The following is a 10,568-nucleotide window of genomic DNA, read 5'->3' as shown; positions in this document are numbered from 1 at the left end:
GTTTAAATATTAGGTGTGTGATTAATTTAATATTTGATAGTAAATTATTATACAATTAATTAAATATGTTTGATTAATTAAAATCAAATTAATTTTCATTTTTTTATTCAATTTGAGAAATTGAATTTTTGAAAATTTGAATTTAATTAATTTTGAATTAATTAAATAAGTTTTAGTTAATTTGAAATTAATTAAAATAAGAATTTAAAATGAAAATTATATTGTTAGTGGAAACATAAAAAATTCATCAAAAGGGAGGTGTTTCTTCACTTTTAAACCACCTATCCCACTTCATGTTGTCCAATTGAAGTGGCATTGCAAGCGCTTGCATGAAGATACATAAAACTTTCAAATTTTGCTGAAGAAAAAGAGAGAACTAGAGAAAGTTTTTCGCTGAGTTATTCTCCTTCACCTGAAACCCATTCTATTCCCTTCATAAATTCACTTCAATCTTGAGTTTCACCACTCAAATTTAAGGCTAAGAATAGTAGAGAAGATCTCTTGGTGGTTCACTGAAGATTTGGAGCTGAGAATTCGTGAAGAGCAGCTTGGATTGGAGGAATTCTTCAAAGGAATGTGTTTCTTGAAACCATCTTAATACCCTATGAACATGCTTATTTTGATGTCAAAATTAAGGAATTAGAATGCTTAATGATTCTGTTTTCTTCCGCTACTTGTTTCTGTATTCCAACACTCTTGTCCTAAATTTCGTAGTTTGTAAACTTGTAAACATTATTATTTATTAATAAAATAAAGTATTTTAATCATTTATTAGTCTTGCATAACTTAATCTAATAAACTGAGGTCTATGGTTATTTAATGTAACTTGAACAATATGTGGTAGACATACAGTTGGATCGTGTTCAAGTAATAACCTAAAAGGTCTATAATATATGGATAAGTTTGGGTACCCCATCCTGGTAACACTACGGATACGACTCACTTTGTAAATGTTACAAGTGCTATAAATGTTACAAACGTTGATTCAAGTCGTTCATGTAATAGACATGCGAATGGGGTATCTTATACAAAGAGTTTGTATAAGACCACATCACAAAATAATTAATCTTTCACTGTAACACCGTTGATTGAAAAGGTTAATATTTCATAGGGCGATTGTAGGTAACTCAATCTCAATCCTCGGTGAGTTATGAATTCTTGCCTATGAGGGACTGTTCTTTCATTTGTATGGGTGAGAGTGATCCAAGTCGCTGACTTAATATGCCTACCATTTTGGAAGCATGATCGAATGGGGAGCTGAAAACATAACTATACGAGATGAAATTTACTCCTTCATGTTTTTAGGGAAAGTAAAGAAGCAATCCCTTAAGTGTTGGTTATGGGTCTTGAAAAATGAGGCACCTTCCCTCTCATTGGCTCGAGAGAGATTTTGTTTGTGGGAGAACCATAAATAAGTTGTTCATTAGAGAATTAGTGGCACTTAAGGAACTAGAGGTAATTACAGGAGTAAAACGATAATTTGACCCAGCTGTAATTATGAACGACTCGTGAAGAATTGACTTACCAATAACGATTATATCCATGGACAAAGAAATAAATCTACTGTGTGAAGAGTATATCTATGAGTTTTTAGTGGAGTAACTCGCAATTAATGAATGTTGATTAATTTAATTAAAGAATTTAATTAATTAATATCGTATCATTGAAGCTTCTAATATGCAGGTCTATTAGGTCTCCCAGCTAGCTCAATAAGGGTAAAAATAGAATTGTTAAAGTTTTAGATGAATATGAGTTGTTCAAATTATTTAGGAAATATAATTATATATGATACAATTAATATAATGTATATGGATATATTATATTATAAAGTTACTTTTGAATTAATATAATGAATGTTGTTTTTTTTTAAAACTTGGTTTAAAATGTTTTTTGAAAATTAAAAATGATAAGAAATCAATCAATTTTCACAAACTTAAAATAAAAGTTAAATGTTATCATATGAGAATGAAGCAATTTAGTAATAAAGTTAGGTTGGTTTCAATTATACTCTTGAAATTTGGAAAGTTTCAATTAACTCTTAAAGTTTGAAATGTTGTTTTTTCATAACAACATTTGAAGACTTATGTTGTTAAATTTGTGGACGAAAAAATTTGGGTAAGCTTTTGTGTTACTTATGTGAACAAATTTAAATACATATTAAGAAATAAATTTAAAGTTTAGAGTTAGCGAAAAATTATAAATGAATAACAAAAGAGAGAGAGATGACAAAAGGTGTAGTTCACGATGCTTTTTCAACCTTTTTTTCTTTCACGTAAGGACGACAAACTAATTCAAGGACTTTTTAAACCTATTTCTCAAAATTTAGAAACCAAAAAAGTACATTTCTAAATGTACCGATTATTGAAGCTCAGGAACCAATGTATTTTTTACTTTTGCTATTTTTTTGTAAATTTACTTTTGAACTACATCAATTTTAAAGGTAAGTACAAATTCAAAAATTGAATCTAATAATGAAATAAAAATATTCAAAAGTTTTTATATAATTTCTATCTTTTTTTTGAAGAATTATATTTTAAGTTGATATTTATCTAAGTTGATATTTCAGAAGAATCATAAATGAGTCATTTTATATTCATTTAATTGGACGTTTTATTAATCCTAAAATAAAATGATTCTTTCCTAAGAATTATAGTGGGTAGCAAGAAAGATGAAAGAAAAATATTCATTGACAATATAAATGAGTCATTATGAATGTTCTAGTGACACTTTTTTTTTCTGAGTATTATGATAATTATTTCTTCATTTAAAGAAGTCTTATATATACTTGAAAATTATGTATGGATAATTTGAAATAAAATCTTAATAAATGGTTTAAATTGATTAACTTATATGATAGTTTAGTGATTTAATTAATTAAAACTACCAGAATATGAATTGATTGTTTTCAAAATAAAAATACTTTGATGACTAATAATAAATTTAGTTCAAATCTCATTTTATTACATCTTGATCCCAAATTTTTTTAGATTTGTTCTATTTTAATCAAGTTCAAGCTTATTATTTAGTAGTTAGTATTTTTACCTCTGGTTGAATCAATGAAACAAAATTCAAATCTATTAGACTCGTATATAACCTCTCATATACTAAATACAAAGTCCCACAAAATTTATACTTTTGACGAATTTTGAAGCTAAAAAATGCCTCATGATATCACTTATCATCAACTTCCTCTCACACTAAATCACTCATGCATAAATTTTTGGTAACATTTTCTATTTTATTTAGTGTTGTTTCTAAAGGGGTTAAAGTACAAATTTGGTTATAACCGGCGACATAACTTCACATAAACCATTCAAATTCATTCACATTCAAATTTGGTTATATGACTAACACAATCGAGTGGTGGTTTATGTGAATGAATTTGAATTTGAATAGTTTATGTTAATTATTTTACAGAATTTGAAGTGTAATTGAGGGGTGAAAATGTACGATAGAGTCTAATCTCTAGCTTGTGTCACCACTAAATTCAATAGAGTGTTCGATTGGATTACAAGAGATTGTCAATCCCTTAAAAGAAAACTTTATTTTCAAGGATGATTTGGGAAATTCACCCGAAAAAAACACGAACAAGAAATAAATGAAATGAAATTAAAAGTTAGAAATTGGAACTATGTGTTCTAATATAACTAATTGTCTAAATCATACAGGTTCAACTTATCGTATATATTATTAAGAATGGATAAAGAGTGGATTAAGATTAAAAACAAGTTATCAACTGAGTATGCAAAAGGAGTTTATTGATTCCTTGAAGTTGCAAAACTTCACGTTAATAACTTGGGAAAAACAAGATGTCCATGCAAAAAATGTATGAATGCAAGGTGTAAGCGAATAGATGGAGTTGCGATATTTATTCATTAACGGAATTTCCCCATCGTATCATCAGTGGGTATATCATGGAGACCTAGTCGACTTGTTTAGGGGATACGAGAGTCACACATCTCAATCGACACATGATGATGGATTAAGTACGACACGAATGAATGTTATAGATGAAGAAAATGAATTTTTGAATATTATAAATGATCTACAATGTCAGAACGCCAATGTAAATGAAGAAGAAAACGAGGATGAAATGCACACCAATGCCCAAGAAAGAGATAACAATTCAAGCTTATTTGAAGACTTAATAAATGAAGCATGCAACGAGTTGTACCCTGGTTGTACAAATTTCTCTTCATTGTTGTTCTTAATGAAGTTGATGCATGATGAGGTTCTTAGCGGTTGAACTAACAAGTCGTTTGATTTGTTACTTTAATTGTTAAAAGAAGCATTTTCCATTGGAGCATCTATACCTAGTTCATTTTATGAAGCTAAAAGAAAATTATGTGACTTAGGACTAGATAATGAGTTTATTCATGATTGAAAATACGATTGCGTCCTATATTGGAAAGAATTTGTCGATTTACAACAGTGTCAAGGATGTGGTGAATCTCGGTACAAAGTTGAATATGGAAAAAGTAAAAAGATCCCACATAAAATTTTACGACATTTTCCTTTGATAAGAAGATTGAAGCAATTATTTGCATATACCCATATTGCACCTGAAATGAGGTGACAAATAGATAAATGTGTTGAAACTAATTGTCACACCCCTCCCCGAGCTCGAGGAGAGGCGTGAGGGACCACAGATACCACCCTTTTGTGATACCTACTGTCCAACTGAACCTCTTTACTACACTCAGTAAATTCTAAGTCAAGGAGATAACAACAACTGATTAAATAGGCCCATTTTATTTCAACTATATAATGTTTATACAACTCCAAGACTTAACTACAAGTTTAAATCAACAACTCTTAAAACCCCAGAAGTGTGACTGTGACTTATGGCAGACCTTGACCTTAATAGCACCCTGGAACTCCTCACCTTTCGCTACCTGGGAAGAAAAATATTTGAAAATGGGGTGAGCTTGCTAGCCTAGTGAGTGACTTGAAAACAAGAAAGCTGAGTCTTATGCAAAAGAAGTACCGTTATGCGTTAGGTACTTTTGCTCAGATACTTTCTCAAATATCCTTCAGTATCAAGCTGCTGGAATACCTTCTCAAATATCCTTCGGTATCGAGTTTCAAACAACAACTAGTCATATAATGACTTTCTTTCAAAAACATAGAAAACATGTCTTTATCTGAAAGATCTTTCTTTAGACCATGGTTTCTTTAAAACATTGTAAAGATTTAGTCTCATATTTAGTCACTCACCTTGATCATTTAGGAACCTTTCTCTCTAGAAGTTCTTTGATCACCTCGGGCTCCCTTTTGAACCCTAAGATCCAGATTACGTATAGTTATGTAAAGTATAGTTAGTGTTCTAAAGTTGAGTTTGAATTTCAGTTTGTGCTAAATTATGTTAGTTTTTATATTAGGATTGAGAATAATTTTGGGGGAGGGGGGATTCAATAAACTTCATTTAAGTAAAACTAAGTGTAGGTATGTGTTGTAGATATAAGTTTAAGTAAATGTAGATATGTGTTGGTTTGTTTCAATTCTGAATTATGTTGGTTTGTATATTAGAATTGAGAATAATTTTAGGGGGTGGGGATTCAACAAACTTCATTTAAGAAAAACTATTTTATTATATTTATTCATTCATTATTCAACCTTGTATATCATCTACTGGAGTTTTAGTCCAAATGGGAGTTTATTGAGTTGTAGATTCTAAAACTCGTAGTTTGTAATGTTAAACGTATTCTATTATCAATAAAGATGTTATTGATGTTTATTCAATAAAACTATTATTGAATATGTGAATTGCACTTGTAAAGTCCAAATAAATTAAAGATCCATGGCTATTATATGAACACTTAAACTTTATGTGGAGACATAAGAGTGGGTCAAGTTCAATAAATAGCCAAAGTGGTCTATAGTATACGAATAAGATTGGGTATCTTATTCTGGTAACACTACCGGATGTGGTCCACTTTGTAGTTGTTACAATTTGTTGCAAAGTGCTACAAACGACGTGATCCTGATTCGTTCATGTATTCACATGAGGAGTGGGGGCGTCCTATGCAAAGAATTTGCATAAGATTGGACCAAGAATTAAGTCACTCTTACTTTATAACGTTGTTTACTGTTGACTATTTCAAAGCAATGACCTAGGCAACTTGACCTTAATCCTGAGCTAACTATGAACTTCTGTTTATTCAGGATTACCCTTAGATTTGTATGAGTGAGGGTTGGCTTAACAAAGCTGGCTCAATAAGCCTCGAATTTCAGGGGTAAGACCGGGTAGATAGTTGGGGACATAGGGTGTAAGACGGAATTCACTCCTACCCACTTTTAAGGATAGTAAAGAGGTTGTTCCCTTAAGTGCTGACTCTGGGTCTTGAACAAGGGGCCCCACCCTCTCATTGGCCCGAGAGAGACTCGGTTTAATGATTGAATCACAAACCAATTATTCATTAGAGGATCAGTAGGACTTAAGGAGCAAGATGTAATCTCGAGGGTAAAATAGCTTTTGACCCAGCCGTTATTACAAACAACCTGTGAAGGGTTGACTTACTAATCATGGTTATATCGAATGGACATAATATATCTACAGTGAGGGGAATGCAACTACTGGACTTTAGTGGAGTGACCCGGTAGTTAGCGAATGGTGGTTAATTAGGTTAAAGAGTTTAGCTGGTTAATCACGGATTGTTGGAGCCCATGATCTGTAGGTCCCCCTACTTGCTCATATCAGACTAAACCTTAGAATAGTGTGATGAACGAACGAATTTGAAGTGTTCAAATTCGGTTTTTGGAGCAAAGCATTAAATATATATGATATATTTAACCTAATGTTTATTTGTGAATTAAACATAAAGAGAGAGAAAATATAAGATATTTAAATAAGATTTAAATATCAAGATTATGAATAGTGATTCATATAAATTAGGATAAGTGTTAGATTTAATATTAAATTTAATTAATTATTTAATATTAATTTAATTTTTAAAATTGATTATTATAATTAGTTTTGAAATCAAATGGATTTTGTCAAAATTGCATTATAAGTCAATTTGTTCACTACGACAAAAATACATTGAAAGTCAAATTGTTGACTTTTGATTTTTGAAAGTCAAAAAGTCAAATTTGTTGACTTTGGACTTTGGGATTCAAACTTTGACCAAGTTAGTGGAAAGATCTAACATTTGTGAATGGAAAATGTCAACTTTTGCATGGCTAAGTGCTGCCTTCATTTGAAGACACTTGTCCCATTAAATCCCACATTTTGAGTTAGTGGAATTTTGAGTGTCAAATTCTCATCAAACTTAAAGTTGCCTGTTTGCATGTCAGTCTTTAAAAAGAGTGTTTAATACTATTGAAGGCTTCTTGGCCATAGTGGGCTTAGATGAGATTATGTGATAATCTCGTCCTTTTTCTCTCAAAGCTTTAGCTTTTTCCTCTCCAAATTAGTCACTCACCAGATTTCACCATCCCGTTTTAAGGTCGGAGAATAGTTGGAAAGACTCTAGTGGTGGTCTATGAACCGTTCATGAGGAGATTGGAATTAATTTGGAGAAGATTCAAAGACTACAAAGGTTGTATTCTTTCCCCGTTTTACTTAATTAATTTCATGCATGCTTATCTTTCTAATTAATCTAATTAGAGTTCTTTAGATCCATTTTTCTTCCGCTACGTATATGTTCGTTCCATCAATTGTTTTTTAATTTTAAGTTGGTTTGTTTAAGAAAATGCAAATATGTGTTCGTTTGTTTCAATTCTTAATTATGTTATTTTGTATATTGGGATTGAGAATAATTTTGGGGGGTGGGGATTCAATAAACTTCATTTATGAAAAACTAAGTTGGGAGGGGCTGTAAGTTGGTTTCTTTAAGTAAATGTAGATACGTCTTGGTTTGTTTCAATTCTTATGAGTTGGTTGGGTTTAATTTGGGTTTAAAGTCCTACATTAAGTTTGAGATTGAAATATATAGTTATGAGTGCGTTGGGTTTCAAGTTTTATATTAGGTTTGAAGTTAAAGTGGGTTTTATTTGTTAATGTTCTTATATTAGTTTTAAGTTCTATATTGAGTTTGAGATTGAAATATGCAAGTTTGAGTTAGTTTGTTTTAATTCATTAATGTTCTTAGTTGAGTTTTAAATTCTATATTCATTTTGAGATTGGTATATGGTATTGAGCATAAACTTATTTAAATTTGTATTTTGTAGGTACCTCAAGGTTTATGTTGCAGATGCATCTCCCGACAACGTATTTAGGTTGTAGATGTTAATGTTATTTTCGATTTAGGAACTGTGGATTAAGGTTTTAAATGCATCTCCCGATAGGACCCGACGCTGTCATGTAATATTATTTTGGATTAAGGAATTGTGGATGTATTGTTTTAATTTGAGACAAATAGTATGTTTAAGATTTGAAATTCAAACATGTTTTCTATATATTATTTACTATATAGATATTTACTTGATTTTGGAAATTTTTTTATATTAGTTTGAATGATATTAAATTCAAACAAGTATGACATTTGAAAAAAAAAAGATTTAAATAAAGAAAAAAGAACTAATTCCGATGATTATATACACAATCTTTAATGTCCAAATTATCGTAGTGATTAAATTTTTATTGTTTTCAGTGTCGGGAAAGGTCCAAATTATTGTAGTGATTTTAAAAACAAAAACAAAAAATCCGGTTACCAAACGGGGTCTAAGAAAATAATATATTAAAATCAAAATAGATATATTTACATGATATAAAAGTCAAAATGATCGATAAGGAAATAATAATAATTTTGAAAATATTAATATAAGTGAGAGAAAGGTTATAATGGTCCAAATAAATGACTAAAAACCTTTAATAAAAAAATTCAAAAAAATAAGAATATTTATGAAATATATGGTCTTTTCCATGTGAAAATTTCTTAATTAAATGACATTCATAAAAAAAAAAAAAAAGCCTTTGTATGTATATATATATAGTTATTAGTAATATATTTTTAAACAATAAACAATAATTTATCCGTTAACCAAATATAACTCAACAAACATGAGTTTTGTACTATCGACCATGAAGTCAAAGGTTCGATTCGCCCATCCCACATGTTGTAAAGAAAATTAAAACAATAATTTATCCATTCTTAGAAAGAAAAAAACATAAATTAAAAAGAAAAACTTATTACAATTTTTTTCTAATAAAATTCTTCATAAATACTATAAAAATTAAATATATAACATAATACTTTTGACTACTTTAATTTTAAAAATTAATTTCCATGTAAATTTTACTGATAAAATTAAAATTGGATCTAATTATAAAAACAGTTTTTAATGTTGTGTAAATTATAATGAAATTGAAATGGGGCTCATGGGCTGGAAGCGACCATTATCCTGGCCCAGAACCGTAATTCGTCCTCGAGTTTTATGGGCCATGGCTACCCCTACGACGTCGTATGAATAAAATCTGTTGGTTAAAAACAAAAATAAAAATGCGGTGAGCGTGGATCGAACACGCGACCTTCAGATCTTCAGTCTGACGCTCTCCCAACTGAGCTATCCCCGCCACTTGTTGTCCATTTGTTCTTAAACCTTAATTAATTCATTCTACATCTTATACCATTTTTGAAAACATATCCGCTTAGTAATTTCTATTTGATATGTTTTACGTTTTTTGTTTTTTAAGAATTAAAGGATGGATATTTATGATAACTATTTTTGTTTTATCTTTCTTTTTTAAGAAATGAAAACATAATAAGTTCACAAAATAATATATATATATATATTTTTTTATAAGTTTTTTTATATTGTCTATTTTATTTGAATTTTCAACTAGGAAGGTAGTTACAAAATCAAGTCCAAAATTCTTACTAACCCTTTGTCTTTTATTTCTTCTATGCTCTAATTCATGCGTGCTATCAGATGTATGACAAGGGTATTCAGACATTTGATCGATGCTTGAAGTACTAGCAATTTGATTATGAAGTGAATTATCTACTAATTGATTAATAGTTTTAGTCATGACAAAAACATGCTAAAAAAACACAACTCTATATTCACACAATGAATTATTACCTCAACACATAAACCTATACGTAGCACTATTATTAGCATAATCGATAAAAATGCAGTCAAAAGTTTTAGAACGAACCATGCATTTCTTGAATTCTAGATATGCTACCTTGGCTAAGCACCCCCCACACTCTCAAGTAATCTAGGTTAGGTGGGAGCCCTTCGACGGCTCGGAGGGGGTCTTATCCAGATTTTTGTGAGGAACCTTGTTAAGAATAAAACAAGCAAAAAGCATAACTTCTCTCCCACATGTTATCAGATAATCCAGAGCTCAAAAACATAAAATTCATCATTTCTTTTAAAGTTCTATTCTTACGTTCTGCTATGCCACTTTGTTTGAAGTGGATAGGGAGCAGTTACTTCACCAATGATATAGTTTAATTCATAGAATTCCTTAAGGAAAGTGTCATTATGTTCACCTCCTCTATCATATCTAATTCTTTTTATTTTCCTATCTAATTGATTTCTACTTCAACCTTGAATTTCACAAACATACTACTAGCTTCATCCTTTGATTTTAGAAAATATTTTTTTGTATATCTAGA

The 10,568-nt window shown here is 30.0% G+C and overlaps 1 non-coding gene across 1 annotated transcript; it reads right to left on the bottom strand.

Moving 5' to 3' along the window:
* Nucleotides 1-9,444: 9,444 nt before the first annotated feature.
* On the bottom strand, nucleotides 9,445-9,517 carry TRNAF-GAA (transfer RNA phenylalanine (anticodon GAA)). Its single transcript has one exon. It is a non-coding gene; the product is annotated as a tRNA-Phe (tRNA).
* Nucleotides 9,518-10,568: the final 1,051 nt, after the last annotated feature.

Source organism: Benincasa hispida, unplaced genomic scaffold, assembly GCF_027475165.1.
Source record: "Benincasa hispida cultivar pf3 unplaced genomic scaffold, pf3_genome.v1.1 HicScf1142, whole genome shotgun sequence".
NCBI classification, from domain to species: Eukaryota; Viridiplantae; Streptophyta; class Magnoliopsida; order Cucurbitales; family Cucurbitaceae; genus Benincasa; species Benincasa hispida.
The sequence above is the reverse complement of the archived record's forward strand: the minus strand, read 5'-3'. Positions and strand labels throughout refer to the sequence as shown.